This window comes from Rhipicephalus microplus, unplaced genomic scaffold, assembly GCF_043290135.1.
Source record: "Rhipicephalus microplus isolate Deutch F79 unplaced genomic scaffold, USDA_Rmic scaffold_14, whole genome shotgun sequence".
NCBI classification, from domain to species: Eukaryota; Metazoa; Arthropoda; class Arachnida; order Ixodida; family Ixodidae; genus Rhipicephalus; species Rhipicephalus microplus.
Genome location: NW_027464587.1, coordinates 6,029,170 through 6,054,333, shown reverse-complemented (window position 1 = coordinate 6,054,333; position 25,164 = coordinate 6,029,170).

Below are 25,164 nucleotides of genomic sequence, written 5' to 3'. Positions count from 1 at the left end.
AAGAAAAAAAAGCGCCGCACCACCACCGGGTGGGCTCGAACCTCCAACTTGTCGGTTAACAGCCGATCATGCTAGCCAATTGCGCCACGGAGACAGTCCTGCTTCACTCTCACCACTATCAGAACATATCTTTAAAGCTATCAGCCCACAGAAAAAAAAGCGCCGCACCACCACCGGGTGGGCTCGAACCTCCAACCTTTCGGTTAACAGCCGATCGCGCTAGCCAATTGCGCCACGGAGACAGTCGTGCCCCACTCTCACCACCGTCAGAACATACCTTCAAAGCTATCAGCGCAAAGAAAAAAAGCAACACACCCCTCCCGGGAGAGCTCGAAACTCCAACCTTTCGGTTAACAGCCGATCACGCTAGCCCATTGTGCCACGGAGACAGTCTTGCTCCCCTCTCATCACCATGAGAACATATCTTCAAAGCTATCAGCCCAAAGAAAAAAAAGCACCGCACCACCACCGGGTGGGCTCGAACCTCCAACCTTTCGGTTAGCAGCCGACCGCGCTAGCCAATTGGGCCACGGAGACAATCGTGCTCCACTCTCACCACCATCAGAACATATTTTTAAAGCTATCAGCGCAAAGAAAAAAGCGCCGCACCACCACCGTGTGGGCTCAAACCTACAACCTTTCGGTTAACAGCCTATCGCGCTAGCCCATTGCGCCATGGAGACAGTCTTGCTCTACTCTCACCACCATCAGAACATATCTTCAAAGCTATCAGCGCAAAGACAAAAAAGCGCCGCACCACCACCGGGTGGGCTCACACCTCCAAACTTTTGGTTAACAGCCGATCGCGCAAGCCAATTGCGCCACGGAGACAGTCCAGCTCCACTCTCACCACCATCAGAACATATCTTCAAAGCTATCAGCCCAAAGAAAAAAAAGCGCCGCACCACCACCGGGTGGGCTCGAACCTCCAGCCTTTCGGTTAACAGCCGATTGCGCTAGCCAAGTGCGCCCCGGAGACAGTCGTGCTCCACTCTCACAACCATCAGAACATATCTTCAAAGCTATCAGCGCTAAGAAAAAAGCAACACACCACTTCCGGGAGGGCTCGAACCTCCAACTTTTCGGTTAACAGCCGATCGCGCTGGCCAATTGCGCCACGGAGACAATTGTGCTCCACTCTCACAACCATCAGAACATATCTTCAAAGCTATCAGCGCAAAGAAAAAAGCAACACACCCCACTCGGGAGGGCTCGAACCTCCAACCTTTCGGTTAACAGCCGATCTCGCCAGCCAATTGCGCCACAGAGACAGTCCTGCTCTACTCTCACCACCATCAGAACATATCTTCAAAGCTATCAGCCCAAAGAAAAAAAAGCGCCGCCCCACCACCGGGTGGGCTCGAACCTCCAACCGTTCGGTTAACAGCCGATCGCGCTAGCCGATTGCGCCACGGAGACAGTCCTGCTCCACTCTCACCACCATCAGAACATATCTTTAAAGCTATCAGCCCACAGAAAAAAAAGCGCCGCACCACCACCGGGTGGGCTCGAAGCTCCAACCTTTCAGTTAACAGCCAATCGCGCTAGCCAATTGCGCCACGGAGACAGTCGCGCTCCACTCTCACCACCGTCAGAACATACCTTCAAAGCTATCAGCGCAAAGAAAAAAAGCAACACACCCCTTCCGGGAGAGCTCGAAACTCCAACCTTTCGGTTAACAGCCAATCGCGCTAGCCCATTGCGCCACGGAGACAGTCTTGCTCCCCTCTCATCACCATCAGAACATATCTTCAAAGCTATCAGCCCAAAGAAAAAAAAGCGCCGCACCACCACCGGGTGGGCTCGAACCTCCAGCCTTTCGGTTAACAGCCGATCGCGCTAGCCAATTGCGCTAAGGAGACAGTCGTGCTCCACTCTCACCACCATCAGAACATATCTTCAAAGCTATCAGCCCAAAGATAAAAAGCACCGCACCACCACCGGGTGGGCTCGAACCTCCAACCTTTCGGTTAGCAGCCGATCGCGCTAGCCAATTGCGCCACGGAGACAATCGTGCTCCACTCTCACCACCATCAGAACATATCTTCAAAGCTATCAGCGCAAAGAAAAAAGCACCACACCCCACCCGGGAGGGCTGGAACCTCCAAATTTTTGGTTAACAGCCGATCGCGCTAGCGAACTGCGCCACGAAGACAGTCCTGCTCCACTCTCACCACCATCAGAACATATTTTCAAAGCTATCAGCCCAAAGAAAAAAAGCACCGCATCACCACCGGGTGGGCTCGAACCTCCAACCTTTCGGTTAGCAGCCGACCGCGCTAGCCAATTGGGCCACGGAGACAATCGTGCTCCACTCTCACCACCATCAGAACATATCTCTAAATCTATCAGCGCAAAGAAAAAAGCACCACACCCCACCCGAGAGGGCCGGAACCTCCAAATTTCCGGTTAATAGCCGATCGCGCTAGCCAATTGCGCCACGAAGACAGTCCTGCTCCACTCTCACCACCATCAGAACATATCTTCAAAGCTATTACCGCAAAGAAAAAAGCAACACACCACTGCCGTGAGGGCTCGAAACTCCAACCTTTCGGTTAAAAGCCGATCGCGCTAGCCCATTGCGCCATGGAGACAGTCTTGCTCCACTCTCACCACCATCAGAACATATCTTCAAAGCTATCAACCCACAGAAAAAAAAGCGCCGCACAACCACCGGGTGGGCTCGAACCTCCAACTTTTCGGTTAACAGCCGATCGCGCTCGCCCATTGCGCCAGGAACACAGTCCTGCTCCACTCTCACCACCATCAGAACATATCTTCAAAGCTATCAGCCCAAAGAAAAAAAAGCGCCGCACCACCACCGGGTGGGCTCGAACCTCCGACCTTTCGGTTAACAGCCAATCGTGCTAGCCAATTGCGCCACGGAGAGAGTCCTGCTCCACTCTCACCACCGTCAGAACATATCTTCAAAGCTATCAGCCCAAAGAAAAAAAAGCGCCGCACCACCACCGGGTGGGCTCGAACCTCCAACCTTTCGGTTAACAGCCGATTATGCTAGCCAAGTGCGCCCCGGAGACAGTCGTGCTCCACTCTCACCACCATCAGAACATATCTTCAAAGCTATCAGCGCTAAGAAAAAAGCAACACACCACTCCCGGGAGGGCTCGAACCTCCAACTTTTCGGTTAACAGCCGATCGCGCTGGCCAATTGCGCCACGGAGACAATTGTGCTCCACTCTCACCACCATCAGAACATATCTTCAAAGCTATCAACGCAAAGAAAAAAGCAACACACCCCACTCGGGAGGGCTCGAACCTCCAACCTTTCGGTTAACAGCCGATCTCGCCAGCCAATTGCGCCACAGAGACAGTCCTGCTCTACTCTCACCACCATCAGAACATATCTTCAAAGCTATCAGCCCAAAGAAAAAAAAGCGCCGCCCCACCAACGGGTGGGCTCGAACCTCCAACCGTTCGGTTAACAGCCGATCGCGCTAGCCAATTGCGCCACGGAGACAGTCCTGCTTCACTCTCACCACCATCAGAACATATCTTTAAAGCTATCAGCCCACAGAAAAAAAGCGCCGCACCACCACCGGGTGGGCTCGAACCTCCAACCTTTCGGTTAGCAGCCGATCGCGCTAGCCAATTGCGCCACGGAGACAATCGTGCTCTACTCTCACCACCATCAGAACATATCTTCAAAGCTATCAGCGCAAAGAAAAAAGCACCACACCCCACCCGGGAGGGCTGGAACCTCCAAATTTTCGGTTAATAGCCGATCGCGCTAGCCAATTGCGCCACGGAGACAATTGTGCTCCACTCTCACCACCATCAGAACATATCTTCAAAGCTATCAGCGCAAAGAAAAAAGCAACACACCCCACTCGGGAGGTCTCGAACCTCCAACCTTTCGGTTAACAGCCGATCTCGCCAGCCAATTGCGCCACAGAGACAGTCCTGCTCTACTCTCACCACCATCAGAACATATCTTCAAAGCTATCAGCCCAAAGAAAAAAAAGCGCCGCCCCACCACCGGGTGGGCTCGAACCTCCAACCGTTCGGTTAACAGCCGATCGCGCTAGCCGATTGCGCCACGGAGACAGTCCTGCTCCACTCTCACCACCATCAGAACATATCTTTAAAGCTATCAGCCCACAGAAAAAAAAAGCGCCGCACCACCACCGGGTGGGCTCGAAGCTCCAACCTTTCAGTTAACAGCCAATCGCGCTAGCCAATTGCGCCACGGAGACAGTCGCGCTCCACTCTCACCACCGTCAGAACATACATTCAAAGCTATCAGCGCAAAGAAAAAAAGCAACACACCCCTCCCGGGAGAGCTCGAAACTCCAACCTTTCGGTTAACAGCCAATCGCGCTAGCCCATTGCGCCACGGAGACAGTCTTGCTCCCCTCTCATCACCATCAGAACATATCTTCAAAGCTATCAGCCCAAAGAAAAAAAAGCGCCGCACCACCACCGGGTGGGCTCGAACCTCCAGCCTTTCGGTTAACAGCCGATCGCGCTAGCCAATTGCGCTAAGGAGACAGTCGTGCTCCACTCTCACCACCATCAGAACATATCTTCAAAGCTATCAGCCCAAAGATAAAAAGCACCGCACCACCACCGGGTGGGCTCGAACCTCCAACCTTTCGGTTAGCAGCCGATCGCGCTAGCCAATTGCGCCACAGAGACAATCGTGCTCCACTCTCACCACCATCAGAACATATCTTCAAAGCTATCAGCGCAAAGAAAAAAGCACCACACCCCACCCGGGAGGGCTGGAACCTCCAAATTTTTGGTTAACAGCCGATCGCGCTAGCGAACTGCGCCACGAAGACAGTCCTGCTCCACTCTCACCACCATCAGAACATATTTTCAAAGCTATCAGCCCAAAGAAAAAAAGCACCGCATCACCACCGGGTGGGCTCGAACCTCCAACCTTTCGGTTAGCAGCCGACCGCGCTAGCCAATTGGGCCACGGAGACAATCGTGCTCCACTCTCACCACCATCAGAACATATCTTTAAATCTATCAGCGCAAAGAAAAAAGCACCACACCCCACCCGAGAGGGCCGAACCTCCAAATTTCCGGTTAATAGCCGATCGCGCTAGCCAATTGCGCCACGAAGACAGTCCTGCTCCACTCTCACCACCATCAGAACATATCTTCAAAGCTATTACCGCAAAGAAAAAAGCAACACACCACTGCCGTGAGGGCTCGAAACTCCAACCTTTCGGTTAAAAGCCGATCGCGCTAGCCCATTGCGCCATGGAGGCAGTCTTGCTCCAATCTCACCACCATCAGAACATATCTTCAAAGCTATCAGCCCACAGAAAAAAAAGCGCCGCACAACCACCGGGTGGGCTCGAACCTCCAACTTTTCGGTTAACAGCCGATCGCGCTCGCCCATTGCGCCAGGAACACAGTCCTGCTCCACTCTCATCACCATCAGAACATATCTTCAAAGCTATCAGCCCAAAGAAAAAAAAGCGCCGCACCACCACCGGGTGGGCTCGAACCTCCGACCTTTCGGTTAACAGCCAATCGTGCTAGCCAATTGCGCCACGGAGAGAGTCCTGCTCCACTCTCACCACCGTCAGAACATATCTTCAAAGCTATCAGCCCAAAGAAAAAAAAGCGCCGCACCACCACCGGGTGGGCTCGAACCTCCAACCTTTCGGTTAACAGCCGATTGCGCTAGCCAAGTGCGCCCCGGAGACAGTCGTGCTCCACTCTCACCACCATCAGAACATATCTTCAAAGCTATCAGCGCTAAGAAAAAAGCAACACACCACTCCCGGGAGGGCTCGAACCTCCAACTTTTCGGTTAACAGCCGATCGCGCTGGCCAATTGCGCCACGGAGACAATTGTGCTCCACTCTCACCACCATCAGAACATATCTTCAAAGCTATCAACGCAAAGAAAAAAGCAACACACCCCACTCGGGAGGGCTCGAACCTCCAACCTTTCGGTTAACAGCCGATCTCGCCAGCCAATTGCGCCACAGAGACCGTCCTGCTCTACTCTCACCACCATCAGAACATATCTTCAAAGCTATCAGCCCAAAGAAAAAAAAGCGCCGCCCCACCAACGGGTGGGCTCGAACCTCCAACCGTTCGGTTAACAGCCGATCGCGCTAGCCAATTGCGCCACGGAGACAGTCCTGCTTCACTCTCACCACCATCAGAACATATCTTTAAAGCTATCAGCCCACAGAAAAAAAGCGCCGCACCACCACCGGGTGGGCTCGAACCTCCAACCTTTCGGTTAGCAGCCGATCGCGCTAGCCAATTGCGCCACGGAGACAATCGTGCTCTACTCTCACCACCATCAGAACATATCTTCAAAGCTATCAGCGCAAAGAAAAAAGCACCACACCCCACCCGGGAGGGCTGGAACCTCCAAATTTTCGGTTAATAGCCGATCGCGCTAGCCAATTGCGCCACGAAGACAGTCCTGCTCCACTCTCACCACCATCAGAACATATCTTCAAAGCTATCAGCCCAAAGAAAAAAAAGCACCGCACCACCACCGGGTGGGCTCGAACCTCCAACCTTTCGGTTAACAGCCAATCGCGCTGGCCAATTGCGCCACGGAGACAGTCCTGCTGCACCATCAGAACATATCTTGAAAGCTATCAGCACAAAGAAAAAAAAGCGCCGCACCACCACCGGGTGGGCTCGAACCTCCAACCTTTCGGTTAACAGCCGATCGCGCTAGCGAACTGCGCCACGAAGACAGTCCTGCTCCACTCTCACCACCATCAGAACATATTTTCAAAGCTATCAGCCCAAAGAAAAAAAAGCACCGCACCACCACCGGGTGGGCTCGAACCTCCAACCGTTCGGTTAACAGCCGATCGCGCTGGCCAATTGCGCCACGGAGACAGTCCTGCTCCACTCTCACCACCATCAGAACATATCTTTAAAGCTATCAGCCCACAGAAAAAAAAGCGCCGCACCACCACCGGGTGTGCTCGACCCTCCAACCTTTCGGTTAGCAGCCGATCGCGCTAGCCAATTGCGCCACGGAGACAATCGTGCTCCACTCTCACCATCATCAGAACATATCTTCAAAGCTATCAGCGCAAAGAAAAAAGCACCACACCCCACCCGGGAGGGCTGAAACCTCCAAATTTTCTGTTAATAGCCGATCGCGCTAGCGAACTGCGCCACGAAGACAGTCCTGCTCCACTCTCACCACCATCAGAACATATTTTCAAAGCTATCAGCCCAAAGAAAAAAAAGCACCGCACCACCACCGGGTGGGCTCGAACCTCCAACCTTTCGGTTAGCAGCCGACCGCGCTAGCCAATTGGGCCACGGAGACAATCGTGCTCCACTCTCACCACCATCAGAACATATCTTTAAACCTATCAGCGCAAAAAAAAGCACCACACCCCACCCGGGAGGGCTGGAACCTCCAAATTTTCGGTTAATAGCCGATCGCGCTAGCCAATTTCGCCACGAAGACAGTCCTGCTCCACTCTCACCACCATCAGAACATATCTTCAAAGCTATTACCGCAAAGAAAAAAGCAACACACCACTCCCGTGAGGGCTCGAAACTCCAACCTTACGGTTAAAAGCCGATCGCGCTAGCCCATTGCGCCATGGAGACAGTCTTGCTCCACTCTCACCACCATCAGAACATATCTTCAAAGCTATCAGCCCACAGATTAAAAAGCGCCGCACCACCACCGGGTGTGCTCGAACCTCCAACCTTTCGGTTAACAGCCGATCGCGCTAGCCAATTGCGCCACGGAGACAGTCGTGCTCCACTCTCACCATCGTCAGAACATACCTTCAAAGCTACCAGCGCAAAGAAAAAAGCAACACACCACTTCCGGGAGGGCTCGAAGCTCCAACGTTTCGGTTAATAGCCGATCTCGCCAGCCAATTGCGCCACAGAGACAGTCCTGCTCTACTCTCACCACCATCAGAACATATCTTCAAAGCTATCAGCCCAAAGAAAAAAAAGCGCCGCCCCACCACCGGGTGGGCTCGAACCTCCAACCTTTCGGTTAGCAGCCGATCGCGCTAGCCAATTGCGCCACGGAGACAATCGTACTCCACTCTCACCACCATCAGAACATATCTTCAAAGCTATCAGCACAAAGAAAAAAGCACCACACCCCACCCGGGAGGGCTGGAACCTCCACATTTTCGGTTAATAGCCGATCGCGCTAGCCAATTGCGCCACGAAGAAAGTCCTGCTCCACTCTCACCACCATCAGAACATATCTTCAAAGCTATTACCGCAAAGAAAAAAGACACATACCACTCCCGTGAGGGCTCGAAACTCCAACCTTACGGTTAAAAGCCGATCGCGCTAGCCCATTGCGCATGGAGACAGTCTTGCTCCACTCTCACCACCATCAGAACATATCTTCAAAGCTATCAGCCCACAGAAAAAAAAGCGCCGCACAACCACCGGGTGGGCTCGAACCTCCAACTTTTCGGTTAACAGCCGATCGCGCTCGCCCATTGCGCCAGGAACACAGTCCTGCTCCACTCTCACCACCATCAGAACATATCTTCAAAGCTATCAGCCCAAAGAAAAAAAAGCGCCGCACCACCACCGGGTGGGCTCGAACCTCCGACCTTTTGGTTAACAGCCGATCGCGCTAGCCAATTGCGCCACGGAGACAGTCCTGCTTCACTCTCACCACCATCAGAACATATCTTCAAAGCTATCAGCCCAAAGAAAAAAAAAGCACGGCACCACCACCGGGTGGGCTCGAACCTCCAACCTTTCGGTTAACAGCCAATCGTGCTAGCCAATTGCGCCACGGAGAGAGTCCTGCTCCACTCTCACAACCGTCAGAACATATCTTCAAAGCTATCAGCCCAAAGAAAAAAAAGCGCCGCACCACCACCGGGTGGGCTCGAACCTCCAACCTTTCGGTTAACAGCCGATTGCGCTAGCCAAGTGCGCCCCGGAGACAGTCGTGCTCCACTCTGACCACCATCAGAACATATCTTCAAAACTATCAGCGCTAAGAAAAAAGCAACACATCACTCCCGGGAGGGCTCGAACCTCCAACTTTTCGGTTAACAGCCGATCGCGCTGGCCAATTGCGCCACGGAGACAATTTTGCTCCACTCTCACCACCATCAGAACATATCTTCAAAGCTATCAACGCAAAGAAAAAAGCAACACACCCCACTCGGGAGGGCTCGAACCTCCAACCTTTCGGTTAACAGCCGATCTCGCCAGCCAATTGCGCCACAGAGACAGTCCTGCTCTACCCTCACCACCATCAGAACATATCTTCAAAGCTATCAGCCCAAAGAAAAAAAAGCGCCGCCCCACCACCGTGTGGGCTCGAACCTCCAACCGTTCGGTTAACAGCCGATCGCGCTAGCCAATTGCGCCACGGAGATAGTCCTGCTTCACTCTCACCACCATCAGAACATATCTTTAAAGCTATCAGCCCACAGAAAAAAAGCGCCGCACCACCACCGGGTGGGCTCGAACCTCCAACCTTTCGGTTAGCAGCCGATCGCGCTAGCCAATTGCGCCACGGAGACAATCGTGCTCCACTCTCACCACCATCAGAACATATCTTCAAAGCTATCGGCGCAAAGAAAAAAGCACCACACCCCACCCGGGAGGGCTGGAACCTCCAAATTTTCGGTTAATAGCCGATCGCGCTAGCCAATTGCGCCACGAAGACAGTCCTGCTCCACTCTCACCACCATCAGAACATATCTTCAAAGCTATCAGCCCAAAGAAAAAAAAGCACCGCACCACCACCGGGTGGGCTCGAACCTCCAACCTTTCGGTTAACAGCCAATCGCGCTGGCCAATTGCGCCACGGAGACAGTCCTGCTGCACTCTCACCACCATCAGAACATATCTTGAAAGCTATCAGCACAAAGAAAAAAAAGCGCCGCAACACCACCGGGTGGGCTCGAACCTCCAACCTTTCGGTTAACAGCCGATCGCGCTAGCGAACTGCGCCACGAAGACAGTCCTGCTCCACTCTCACCACCATCAGAACATATTTTTAAAGCTATCAGCCCAAAAAAAAAAGCACCGCACCACCACCGGGTGGGCTCGAACCTCCAACCTTTCGGTTAACAGCCAATCGCGCTAGCCAATTGCGCCACGGAGACAGTCCTGCTCCACTCTCACCACCATCAGAACATATCTTCAAAGCTATTACCGCAAAGAAAAAAGACACATACCACTCCCGTGAGGGCTCGAAACTCCAACCTTACGGTTAAAAGCCGATCGCGCTAGCCCATTGCGCATGGAGACAGTCTTGCTCCACTCTCACCACCATCAGAACATATCTTCAAAGCTATCAGCCCACAGAAAAAAAAGCGCCGCACAACCACCGGGTGGGCTCGAACCTCCAACGTTTCGGTTAACAGCCGATCGCGCTCGCCCATTGCGCCAGGAACACAGTACTGCTCCACTCTCACCACCATCAGAACATATCTTCAAAGCTATCAGCCCAAAGAAAATAAAGCGCCGCACCACCACCGGGTGGGCTCGAACCTCCGACCTTTTGGTTAACAGCCGATCGCTTTAGCCAATTGCGCCATGGAGACAGTCCTGCTTCACTCTCACCACCATCAGAACATATTTTCAAAGCTATCAGCCCAAAGAAAAAAAGCGCCGCACCACCACCGGGTGGGCTTGAACCTCCAACCTTTCGGTTAACAGCCGATTGCGCTAGCCAAGTGCGCCCCGGAGACAGTCGTGCTCCACTCTCGCCACCATCAGAACATATCTTCAAAGCTATCAGTGCTCAGAAAAAAGCAACACACCACTCCCGGGAGGGCTCGAACCTCCAACTTTTCGGTTAACAGCCGATCGCGCTGGCCAATTGCGCCACGGAGACAATTGTGCTCCACTCTCACCACCATCAGAACATATCTTCAAAGCTATCAGCGCAAAGAAAAAAGCAACACACCCCACTCGGGAGGGCTCGAACCTCCAACCTTTCGGTTAACAGCCGATCTCGCCAGCCAATTGCGCCACAGAGACAGTCCTGCTCTACTCTCACCACCATCAGAACATATCTTCAAAGCTATCAGCCCAAAGAAAAAAAAGCGCCGCCCCACCACCGGGTGGGCTCGAACCTCCAACCGTTCGGTTAACAGCCGATCGCGCTAGCCAATTGCGCCATGGAGACAGTCCTGCTTCAGTCTCACCACCATCCGAACATATCTTTAAAGCTATCAGCCCACAGAAAAAAAAGCGCCGCACCACCACCGGGTGGGCTCGAACCTCCAACCTTTCGGTTAGCAGCCGATCGCGCTAGCCAATTGCGCCACGGAGACAATCGTGCTCCACTCTCACCACCATCAGAACATATCTTCAAAGATATCAGCGCAAAGAAAAAAGCACCACACCCCACCCGGGAGGGCTGGAACCTCCCAATGTTCGGTTAATAGCCGATCGCGCTAGCCAATTGCGCCACGAAGACAGTCCTGCTCCACTCTCACCACCATTGAAACATATCTTCAAAGCTATCAGCCCAAAGAAAAAAAAGCACCGCACCACCACCGGGTGGGCTCGAACCTCCAACCTTTCGGTTAACAGCCAATCGCGCTGGCCAATTGCGCCACGGAGACAGTCCTGCTCCACTCTCACCACCATCAGAACATATCTTGAAAACTATCAGCACAAAGAAAAAAAAGCGCCGTACTACCACCGGGTGGGCTCGAACCTCCAACCTTTCGGTTAAAAGCCGATCGCGCTAGCGAACTGCGCCGCGAAGACAGTCCTGCTCCACTCTCACCACCATCAGAACATATTTTCAAAGCTATCAGCCCAAAGAAAAAAAAGCACCGCACCACCACCGGGTGGGCTCGAACCTCCAACCTTTTGGTTAGCAGCCGACCGCGCTAGCCAATTGGGCCACGGAGACAATCGTGCTCCACTCTCACCACCATCAGAACATATCTTTAAACCTATCAGCGCAAAGAAAAAAGCACCACACCCCACCCGGGAGGGCTGGAACCTCCAAATTTTCGGTTAATAGCCGATCGCGCTAGCCAATTTCGCCACGAAGACAGTCCTGCTCCACTCTCACCACCATCAGAACATATCTTCAAAGCTATTACCGCAAAGAAAAAAGCAACACAACACTCCCGTGAGGGCTCGAAACTCCAACCTTTCAGTTAAAAGCCGATCGCGCTAGCCCATTGCGCCATGGAGACAGTCTTGCTCCACTCTCACCACCATCAAAACATATCTTCAAAGCTATCAGCCCACAGAAAAAAAAGCGCCGCACCACCACCGGGTGGGCTCGAACCTCCAACGTTTCGGTCAACAGCCAATCGTGCTAGCCAATTGCGCCACGGAGAGAGTCCTGCTCCACTCTCACCACCGTCAGAACATATCTTCAAAGCTATCAGCCCAAAGAAAAAAAAGCGCCGAACCACCACCGGGTGGGCTCGAACCTCCAACCTTTCGGTTAACAGCCGATTGCGCTAGCCAAGTGCGCCCCGGAGACAGTCGTGCTCCACTCTCACCACCATCAGAACATATCTTCAAAGCTATCAGCGCTAAGAAAAAAGCAACACACCACTTCCGGGAGGGCTCGAACCTCCAACTTTTCGGTTAACAGCCGATCGCGCTGGCCAATTGCGCCACGGAGACAATTGTGCTCCACTCTCACCACCATCAGAACATATCTTCAAAGCTATCAGCGTAAAGAAAAAAGCAACACACCCCACTCGGGAGGGCTTGAACCTCCAACCTTTCGGTTAACAGCCGATCTCGCCAGCCAATTGCGCCACAGAGACAGTCCTGCCCTACTCTCACCACCATAAGAACATATTTTCAAAGCTATCAGCCCAAAGAAAAAAAAGCGCCGCCCCACCACCGGGTGGGCTCGAACCTCCAACCGTTCGGTTAACAGCCGATCGCGCTAGCCAATTGCGCCACGGCGACAGTCCTGCTCCACTCTCACCACCATCAGAACATATCTTCAAAGCTATCAGCCCAAAGAAAAAAAAGCGCCGCACCACCGCCGGGTGGGCTCGAACCTCCAACTTGTCGGTTAACAGCCGATCACGCTAGCCAATTGCGCCACGGAGACAGTCCTGCTTCACTCTCACCACCATCAGAACATATCCTTAAAGCTATCAGCCCACAGAAAAAAAAGCGCCGCTCCACCACCGGGTGGGCTCGAACCTCGAACCTTTCGGTTAACAGCCGATCGCGCTAGCCAATTGCGCCTTGGAGACAGTCGTGCTCCACTCTCACCACCGTCAGAACATACCTTCAAAGCTATTACCGCAAAGAAAAAAGACACATACCAATCCCGTGAGGGCTCGAAACTCCAACCTTACGGTTAAAAGCCGATCGCGCTAGCCCATTGCGCATGGAGACAGTCTTGCTCCACTCTCACCACCATCAGAACATATCTTCAAAGCTATCAGCCCAAACAAAAGCACCGCACCACCACCGGGTGGGCTCGAACCTCCAACCTTTCGGTTAACAGCCAATCGCGCTAGCCAATTGCGCCACGGAGACAGTCCTGCTCCACTCTCACCACCATCAGAACATATCTTCAAAGCTATTACCGCAAAGAAAAAAGACACATACCACTCCCGTGAGGGCTCGAAACTCCAACCTTACGGTTAAAAGCCGATCGCGCTAGCCCATTGCGCATGGAGACAGTCTTGCTCCACTCTCACCACCATCAGAACATATCTTCAAAGCTATCAGCCCACAGAAAAAAAAGCGCCACACAACCACCGGGTGGGCTCGAACCTCCAACTTTTCGGTTAACAGCCGATCGCGCTGGCCCATTGCGCCAGGAACACAGTCCTGCTCCACTCTCACCACCATCAGAACATATCTTCAAAGCTATCAGCCCAAAAAAAAGCGCCGCACCACCACCGGGTGGGCTCGAACCTCCGACCTTTTGGTTAACAGCCGATCGCTTTAGCCAATTGCGCCACGGAGACAGTCCTGGTTCACTCTCACCACCATCAGAACATATTTTCAAAGCTATCAGCCCAAAGAAAAAAAAAGCACCGCACCACCACCGGGTGGGCTCGAAGCTCCAACCTTTCGGTTAACAGCCAATCGTGCTAGCCAATTGCGCCACGGAGAGAGTCCTGCTCCACTCTCACCACCGTCAGAACATATCTTCAAAGCTATCAGCCCAAAGAAAAAAAAGCGCCGCACCACCACCGGGTGGGCTCGAACCTCCAACCTTTCGGTTAACAGCCGATTGCGCTAGCCAAGTGCGCCCCGCAGACAGTCGTGCTCCACTCTCACCACCATCAGAACATATCTTCAAAGCTATCAGTGCTCAGAAAAAAGCAACACACCACTCCCGGGAGGGCTCGAACCTCCAACTTTTCGGTTAACAGCCGATCGCGCTCGCCCATTGTGCCAGGAACACAGTCCTGCTCCACTCTCACCACCATCAGAACATATCTTCAAAGCTATCAGCGCAAAGAAAAAAGCAACACACCCCACTCGGGAGGGCTCGAACCTCCAACCTTTCGGTTAACAGCCGATCTCGCCAGCCAATTGCGCCACGGAGACAGTCCTGCTCCACTCTCACCACCATCAGAACATCTCTTCAAAGCTATTACCGCAAAGAAAAAAGACACATACCACTCCCGTGAGGGCTCGAAACTCCAACCTTACTGTTAAAAGCCGATCGCGCTAGCCCATTGCGCATGGAGACAGTCTTGCTCCACTCTCACCACCATCAGAACATATCTTCAAAGCTATCAGCCCACAGAAAAAAAAGCGCCGCACAACCACCGGGTGGGCTCGAACCTCCAACTTTTCGGTTAACAGCCGATCGCGCTGGCCCATTGCGCCAGGAACACAGTCCTGCTCCACTCTCACTACCATCAGAACATATCTTCAAAGCTATCAGCCCAAAGAAAAAAAAGCGCCGCCCCACCACCGGGTGGGCTCGAACCTCCAACCGTTCGGTTAACAGCCGATCGCGCTAGCCAATTGCGCCATGTAGACAGTCCTGCTTCACTCTCACCACCATCAGAACATATCTTCAAAGCTATCAGCCCACAGAAAAAAAAGCGCCGCACCACCAAGGGTGGGCTCGAACCTCCAACCTTTCGGTTAGCAGCCGATCGCGCTAGCCAATTGCGCCACGGAGACAATCGTGCTCCACTCTCACCACCATCAGAACATATCTTCAAAGCTATCAGCGCAAAGAAAAAAGCACCACACCCCACCCGGGAGGGCTGGAACCTCCAAATGTTCGGTTAATAGCCGATCGCGCTAGCCAATTGCGCCACGAAGACAGACCTGCTCCACTCTCACCACCATCAGAACATATCTTCAAAGCTATCAGCCCAAAGAAAAAAAAAGCACCGCACCACCACCGGGTGGGCTCGAACCTCTAACCTTTCGGTTAACAGCCAATCGCGCTGGCCAATTGCGCCACGGAGACAGTCCTGCTCCACTCTCACCACCATCAGAACATATCTTGAAAGCTATCAGCACAAAGAAAAAAAAGCGCCGCACCACCACCGGGTGGGCTTGAACCTCCAACCTTTCGGTTAACAGCCGATCGCGCTAGCGAACTGCGCCACGAAGACAGTCCTGCTCCACTCTCACCACTTCAGAACATACTTTCAAAGCTATCAGCCCAAAGAAAAAAAAGCGCCGCCCCACCATCGGGTGGGCTCGAACCTCCAACCGTTCGGTTAACAGCCGATCGCGCTAGCCAATTGCGCCATGGAGACAGTCCTGCTTCACTCTCACCACCATCAGAACATATCTTTAAAGCTATCAGCCCACAGAAAAAAAAGCGCCGCACCACCACCGGGTGGGCTCGAACCTCCAACCTTTCGGTTAGCAGCCGATCGCGCTAGCCAATCTCGCCACGGAGACAATCGTGCTCCACTCTCACCACCATCAGAACATATCTTCAAAGCTATCAGCGCAAAGAAAAAAGCACCACACCCCACCCGGGAGGGCTGGAGCCTCCAAATGTTCGGTTAATAGCCTATCGCGCTAGCCAATTGCGCCACGAAGACAGACCTGCTCCACTCTCACCACCATCAGAACATATCTTCAAAGCTATCAGCCCAAAGAAAAAAAAAGCACCGCGCCACCACCGGGTGGGCTCGAACCTCCAACCTTTCGGTTAACAGCCGATCGCGCTAGCGAACTGCGCCACGAAGACAGTCCTGCTCCACTCTCACCACCATCAGAACATATTTTCAAAGCTATCAGCCCAAAGAAAAAAAAGCACCGCACCACCACCGGGCGGGCTCGAACCTCCAACCGTTCGGTTAACAGCCGATCGCGCTAGCCAATTGCGCCACGGAGACAGTCCTGCTCCACTCTCACCACCATCAGAACATATCTTTAAAGCTATCAGCCCACAGAAAAAAAAAGCGCCGCACCACCACCGGGTGGGCTCGAACTTTCAACCTTTCGGTTAGCAGCCGATCTCGCTAGCCAATTGCGCCACGGAGACAATCGTGCTCCACTCTCACCACCATCAGAACATATCTTCAAAGCTATCAGCGCAAAGAAAAAAGCACCACACCCCACCCGGGAGGGCTGGAACCTCCAAATTTTCGGTTGATAGCCGATCGCGCTAGCCAATTGCGCCACGAAGACAGTCCTGCTCCACTCTCACCACCATCAGAACATATCTTCAAAGCTATCAGCCCAAAGAAAAGAAAGCACCGCACCACCACCGGGTGGGCTCGAACCTCCAACCTTTCGGTTAACAGCCAATCGCGCTGGCCAATTGCGCCACGGAGACAGTCCTGCTCCACTCTCACCACCATCAGAACATATCTTGAAAGCTATCAGCACAAAGAAAAAAAAGCGCCGCACCACCACAGGGTGGGCTCGAACCTCCAACCTTTCGGTTAAAAGCCGATCGCGCTAGTGAACTGCGCCACGAAGACAGTCCTGCTCCACTCTCACCACCATCAGAACATATTTTCAAAGCTATGAGCCCAAAGAAAAAAAAGCACCGCACCACCACCGGGTGGGCTCGAACCTCCAACCTTTCGGTTAGCAGCCGACCGCGCTAGCCAATTGGGCCACGGAGACAATCGTGCTCCACTCTCACCACCATCAGAACATATCTTTAAACCTATCAGCGCAAAGAAAAAAGCACCACACCCCACCCGGGAGGGCTGGAACCTCCAAATTTTCGGGTAATAGCCGATCGCGCTAGCCAATTTCGCCACGAAGACAGTCCTGCTCCACTCTCACCACCATAAGAACATATCTTCAAAGCTATTACCGCAAAGAAAAAAGCAACACAACACTCCCGTGAGGGCTCGAAACTCCAACCTTTCAGTTAAAAGCCGATCGCGCTAGCCCATTGCGCCATGGAGACAGTTTTGCTCCACTCTCACCACCATCAGAGCATATCTTCAAAGCTATCAGCCCACAGAAAAAAAAGCGCCGCACCACCACCGGGTGTGCTCGAACCTCCGACCACTTGGTTAACAGCCGATCGCGCTAGCCAATTGCGCCACGGAGACAGTCCTGCTTCACTCTCACCACCATCAGAACATATCTTCAAAGCTATCAGCCCAAAGAAAAAAAAGCACCGCACCACCACCGGGTGGGCTCGAACCTCCAACGTTTCGGTCAACAGCCAATCGTGCTAGCCAATTGCGCCACGGAGAGAGTCCTGCTCCACTCTCACCACCGTCAGAACATATCTTCAAAGCTATCAGCCCAAAGAAAAAAAGCGCCGAACCACCACCAGGTGGGCTCGAACCTCCAACCTTTCGGTTAACAGCCGATTGCGCTAGCCAAGTGCGCCCCGGAGACAGTCGTGCTCCACTCTCACCACCATCAGAACATATCTTCAAAGCTATCAGCGCTAAGAAAAAAGCAACACACCACTCCCGGGAGGGCTCGAACCTCCAACTTTTCGGCTAACAGCCGATCGCGCTGGCCAATTGCGCCACGGAGACAATTGTGCTCCACTCTCACCACCCTCAGAACATATCTTCAAAGCTATCAGCGCAAAGAAAAAAGCAACACACCCCACTCGGGAGGGCTCGAACCTCCAACCTTTCGGTTAACAGCCGATCTCGCCAGCCAATTGCGCCACAGAGACAGTCCTGCTCTACTCTCACCACCATCAGAACATATCTTCAAAGCTATCAGCCCAAAGAAAAAAAAGCACCGCCCCATAACCGGGTGGGCTCGAACCTCCAACCGTTCGGTTAACAGCCGATCGCGCTAGCCAATTGCGCCAGGGCGACAGTCCTGCTCCACTCTCACCACCATCAGAACATATCTTCAAAGCTATCAGCCCAAAGAAAAAAAAGCGCCGCACCACCACCGGGTGGGCTCGAACCTCCAACTTGTCGGTTAACAGCCGATCACGCTAGGCAATTGCGCCACGGAGACAGTCCTGCTTCACTCTCACCACCATCAGAACATATCCTTAAAGCTGTCAGCCCACAGAAAAAAAAGCGCCGCACCACCACCGGGTGGGCTCGAACCTCGAACCTTTCGGTTAACAGCCGATCGCGCTAGCCAATTGCGCCTCGGAGACAGTCGTGCTCCACTCTCACCACCGTTAGAACATACCTTCAATGCTATCAGCGCAAAGAAAAAAAGCAACACACCCCTCCCCGGAGAGCTCGAAACTCCAACCTTTCCGTTAACAGCCGATCGCGCTAGCCCATTGCGCCACGGAGACAGTCTTGCTCCGCTCTCATCAAAATCAGAACATATCTTCAAAGCTATCAGCCCAAAGAAAAAAAAAGCGCCGCACCACCACCGGGTGGGCTCGAACCTCCAGCCTTTCGGTTAACAGCCGATCGCGCTAGCCAATTGCGCCACGGAGACAGTCGTGCTCCACCCTCACCACCATCAGAACATATCTTTAAACCTATCAGCGCAAAGAAAAAAGCACCACACCCCACCCGGGAGGGCTGGAACCTCCGAATTTTCGGTTAATAGCCGATCGCGCTAGCCAGTTGCGCCACGAAGACAGTCCTGCTCCACTCTTACCACCATCAGAACATATCTTCAAAGCTATTACCGCAAAGAAAAAAGCAACACACCACTCCCGTGAGGGCTCGAAACTCCAACCTTTCGGTTAAAAGCCGATCGCGCTAGCCCATTGCGCCATGGAGACAGTCTTGCTCCACTCTCACCACCATCAGAACATATCTTCAAAGCTATCAGCCCACAGAAAAAAAAGCGCCGCACAACCACCGGGTGGGCTCGAACCTCCAACTTTTCGGTTAACAGCCGATCGCGCTAGCCCATTGCGCCAGGAACACAGTCCTGCTCCACTCTCAACACCATCAGAACATACCTTCAAAGCTATCAGCCCAAAGAAAAAAAAGAGCCGCACCACCACCGGGCGGGCTCCAACCTCCGACCTTTTGGTTAACAGCCGATCTCGCCAGCCAATTGCGCCACAGAGACAGTCCTGCTCTACTCTCACCACCATCAGAACATATCTTCAAAGCCATACGCCCAAAGAAAAAAAAGGGCCGCCCCACCACCGGGTGGGCTCGAACCTCCAACCGTTCGGTTAACAGCCGATCGCGCTAGCCAATTGCGCCACGGCGACAGTCCTGCTCCACTCTCACCACCATCAGAACATATCTTCAAAGCTATCAGCCCAAAGAAAAAAAAAGCGCCGCACTACCACCGGGTGGGCTCGAACCTCCAACTTGTCGGTTAACAGCCGATCACGCTAGCCAATTGCGCCACGGAGACAGTCCTGCTTCACTCTCACCACCATCAGAACATATTCTTAAAGCTATCAGCCCACAGAAAATAAAAGCGCCGCACCACCACCGGGTGGGCTCGAACCTCGAACCTTTCGGTTAACAGCCGATCGCGCTAGCCAATATCGCCACGGAGACAGTCGTGCTCCACTCTCACCACCGTCAGAACATACCTTCAAAGCTATCAGCGCAAAGAAAAAAAGCAACACACCCCTCCCGGGAGAGCTCGAAACTCCAACCTTTCGGTTAACAGCCGATCGCGCTAGCCAATTGCGCCACGGAGACAGTCCTGCTTCACTCTCACCACCATCAGAACATATCTTCAAAGCTATCAGCCCAAAGAAAAAAAAGCACCGCACCACCACCGGGTGGGCTCGAACCTCCAACCGTTCGGTTAACAGCCGATCGCGCTGGCCAATTGCGCCACGGAGACAGTCCTGCTCCACTCTCACCACCATCAGAACATATCTTTAAAGCTATCAGCCCACAGAAAAAAAAGCGCCGCACCACCACCGGGTGGGCTCGACCCTCCAACCTTTCGGTTAGCAGCCGATCGCGCTAGCCAATTGCGCCACGGAGACAATCGTGCTCCACTCTCACCACCATCAGAACATATCTTCAAAGCTATCAGCGCAAAGAAAAAAGCACCACACCCCACCCGGGAGGGCTGAAACCTCCAAATTTTCTGTTAATAGCCGATCGCGCTAGCGAACTGCGCCACGAAGACAGTCCTGCTCCACTCTCACCACCATCAGAACATATTTTCAAAGCTATCAGCCCAAAGAAAAAAAAGCACCGCACCACCACCGGGTGGGCTCGAACCTCCAACCTTTCGGTTAGCAGCCGACCGCGCTAGCCAATTGGGCCACGGAGACAATCGTGCTCCACTCTCACCACCATCAGAACATATCTTTAAACCTATCAGCGCAAAAAAAAGCACCACACCCCACCCGGGAGGGCTGGAACCTCCAAATTTTCGGTTAATAGCCGATCGCGCTAGCCAATTTCGCCACGAAGACAGTCCTGCTCCACTCTCACCACCATCAGAACATATCTTCAAAGCTATTACCGCAAAGAAAAAAGCAACACACCACTCCCGTGAGGGCTCGAAACTCCAACCTTACGGTTAAAAGCCGATCGCGCTAGCCCATTGCGCCATGGAGACAGTCTTGCTCCACTCTCACCACCATCAGAACATATCTTCAAAGCTATCAGCCCACAGATTAAAAAGCGCCGCACCACCACCGGGTGTGCTCGAACCTCCAACCTTTCGGTTAACAGCCGATCGCGCTAGCCAATTGCGCCACGGAGACAGTCGTGCTCCACTCTCACCATCGTCAGAACATACCTTCAAAGCTACCAGCGCAAAGAAAAAAGCAACACACCACTTCCGGGAGGGCTCGAAGCTCCAACGTTTCGGTTAATAGCCGATCTCGCCAGCCAATTGCGCCACAGAGACAGTCCTGCTCTACTCTCACCACCATCAGAACATATCTTCAAAGCTATCAGCCCAAAGAAAAAAAAGCGCCGCCCCACCACCGGGTGGGCTCGAACCTCCAACCTTTCGGTTAGCAGCCGATCGCGCTAGCCAATTGCGCCACGGAGACAATCGTACTCCACTCTCACCACCATCAGAACATATCTTCAAAGCTATCAGCACAAAGAAAAAAGCACCACACCCCACCCGGGAGGGCTGGAACCTCCACATTTTCGGTTAATAGCCGATCGCGCTAGCCAATTGCGCCACGAAGAAAGTCCTGCTCCACTCTCACCACCATCAGAACATGTCTTCAAAGCTATTACCGCAAAGAAAAAAGACACATACCACTCCCGTGAGGGCTCGAAACTCCAACCTTACGGTTAAAAGCCGATCGCGCTAGCCCATTGCGCATGGAGACAGTCTTGCTCCACTCTCACCACCATCAGAACATATCTTCAAAGCTATCAGCCCACAGAAAAAAAAGCGCCGCACAACCACCGGGTGGGCTCGAACCTCCAACTTTTCGGTTAACAGCCGATCGCGCTCGCCCATTGCGCCAGGAACACAGTCCTGCTCCACTCTCACCACCATCAGAACATATCTTCAAAGCTATCAGCCCAAAGAAAAAAAAGCGCCGCACCACCACCGGGTGGGCTCGAACCTCCGACCTTTTGGTTAACAGCCGATCGCGCTAGCCAATTGCGCCACGGAGACAGTCCTGCTTCACTCTCACCACCATCAGAACATATCTTCAAAGCTATCAGCCCAAAGAAAAAAAAAGCACGGCACCACCACCGGGTGGGCTCGAACCTCCAACCTTTCGGTTAACAGCCAATCGTGCTAGCCAATTGCGCCACGGAGAGAGTCCTGCTCCACTCTCACAACCGTCAGAACATATCTTCAAAGCTATCAGCCCAAAGAAAAAAAAGCGCCGCACCACCACCGGGTGGGCTCGAACCTCCAACCTTTCGGTTAACAGCCGATTGCGCTAGCCAAGTGCGCCCCGGAGACAGTCGTGCTCCACTCTGACCACCATCAGAACATATCTTCAAAACTATCAGCGCTAAGAAAAAAGCAACACATCACTCCCGGGAGGGCTCGAACCTCCAACTTTTCGGTTAACAGCCGATCGCGCTGGCCAATTGCGCCACGGAGACAATTTTGCTCCACTCTCACCACCATCAGAACATATCTTCAAAGCTATCAACGCAAAGAAAAAAGCAACACACCCCACTCGGGAGGGCTCGAACCTCCAACCTTTCGGTTAACAGCCGATCTCGCCAGCCAATTGCGCCACAGAGACAGTCCTGCTCTACCCTCACCACCATCAGAACATATCTTCAAAGCTATCAGCCCAAAGAAAAAAAAGCGCCGCCCCACCACCGTGTGGGCTCGAACCTCCAACCGTTCGGTTAACAGCCGATCGCGCTAGCCAATTGCGCCACGGAGATAGTCCTGCTTCACTCTCACCACCATCAGAACATATCTTTAAAGCTATCAGCCCACAGAAAAAAAGCGCCGCACCACCACCGGGTGGGCTCGAACCTCCAACCTTTCGGTTAGCAGCCGATCGCGCTAGCCAATTGCGCCACGGAGACAATCGTGCTCCACTCTCACCACCATCAGAACATATCTTCAAAGCTATCGGCGCAAAGAAAAAAGCACCACACCCCACCCGGGAGGGCTGGAACCTCCAAATTTTCGGTTAATAGCCGATCGCGCTAGCCAATTGCGCCACGAAGACAGTCCTGCTCCACTCTCACCACCATCAGAACATATCTTCAAAGCTATCAGCCCAAAGAAAAAAAAGCACCGCACCACCACCGGGTGGGCTCGAACCTCCAACCTTTCGGTTAACAGCCAATCGCGCTGGCCAATTGCGCCACGGAGACAGTCCTGCTGCACTCTCACCACCATCAGAACATATCTTGAAAGCTATCAGCACAAAGAAAAAAAAGCGCCGCAACACCACCGGGTGGGCTCGAACCTCCAACCTTTCGGTTAACAGCCGATCGCGCTAGCGAACTGCGCCACGAAGACAGTCCTGCTCCACTCTCACCACCATCAGAACATGTTTTTAAAGCTATCAGCCCAAAAAAAAAGCTCCGCACCACCACTGGGTGGGCTCGAACCTCCAACCGTTCGGTTAACAGCCGATCGCGCTAGCCAATTGCGCCACGGAGACAGTCCTGCTCCACTCTCACCACCATCAGAACATATCTTTAAAGCTATCAGCCCACAGAAAAAAAAGCGCCGCACCACCACCGGGTGGGCTCGAACCTCCAACCTTTCGGTTAGCAGCCGACCGCGCTAGCCAATTGGGCCACGGAGACAATCGTGCTCCACTCTCACCACCATCAGAACATATCTTTAAACCTATCAGCGCAAAGAAAAAAGCACCACACCCCACCCGGGAGGGCTGGAACCTCCAAATTTTCGGTTAATAGCCGATCGCGCTAGCCAATTTCGCCACGAAGACAGTCCTGCTCCACTCTCACCACCATCAGAACATATCTTCAAAGCTATTACCGCAAAGAAAAAAGCAACACACCACTCCCGTGAGGGCTCGAAACTCCAACCTTACGGTTAAAAGCCGATCGCGCTAGCCCATTGCGCCATGGAGACAGTCTTGCTCCACTCTCACCACCATCAGAACATATCTTCAAAGCTATCAGCCCACAGATTAAAAAGCGCCGCACCACCACCGGGTGTGCTCGAACCTCCAACCTTTAGGTTAACAGCCGATCGCGCTAGCCTATTGCGCCACGGAGACAGTCGTGCTCCACTCTCACCATCGTCAGAACATACCTTCAAAGCTACCAGCGCAAAGAAAAAAAGCAACACACCCCTCCCGGGAGAGCTCGAAACTCCAACCTTTCGGTTAACAGCCGATCGCGCTAGCCCACTGCGCCACGGAGACAGTCTTGCTCCCCTCTCACCACCATCAGAACATATCTTCAAAGCTATCAGCCCAAAGAAAAAAAAGCGCCGAACCACCACCGGGTGGGCTCGAACCTCCTACCTTTAGGTTAACAGCCGATCGCGCTAGCCAAGTGCGCCACGGAGACAGTCGTGCTCCACTCTCACCACCATCAGAACATATCTTCAAAGCAATCAGCGCTAAGAAAAAAGCAACACACCACTTCCGGGAGGGCTCGAAGCTCCAACTTTTCGGTTAATAGCCGATCGCGCTAGCCAATTGCGCCACGAAGAAAGTCCTGCTCCACTCTCACCACCATCAGAACATATCTTCAAAGCTATCAGCCCAAACAAAAGCACCGCACCACCACCGGGTGGGCTCGAACCTCCAACCTTTTGGTTAACAGCCAATCGCGCTGGCCAATTGCGCCACGGAGACAGTCCTGCTCCACTCACACCACCATCAGAACATATCTTGAAAGCTATCAGCACAAAGAAAAAAAAGCGCCGCACCACCACCGGGTGGGCTCGAACCTCCAACCTTTCGGTTAACAGCCGATCGCGCTAGCGAACTGCGCCACGAAGACAGTCCTGCTCCACTCTCACCACCATCAGAACATATTTTCAAAGCTATCAGCCCAAAGAAAAAAAAGCACCGCACCACCACCGGGTGGGCTCGAACCTCCAACCTTTCGGTTAGCAGTCGACCGCGCTAGCCGAATGGGCCACGGAGACAATCGTGCTCCACTCTCACCACCATCAGAACATATCTTTAAACCTATCAGCGCAAAGAAAAAAGCACCACACCACTCCCGTGAGGGCTCGAAACTCCAACCTTACGGTTAAAAGCCGATCGCGCTAGCCCATTGCGCCATGGAGACAGTCTTGCTCCACTCTCACCACCATCAGAACATATCTTCAAAGCTATCAGCCCACAGATTAAAAAGCGCCGCACCACCACCGGGTGTGCTCGAACCTCCAACCTTTCGGTTAACAGCCGATGGCGCTAGCCAATTGCGCCACGGAGACAATTGTGCTCCACTCTCATCACCATCAGAACACATCTTCAAAGCTATCAGCGCAAAGAAAAAAGCACCACACCCC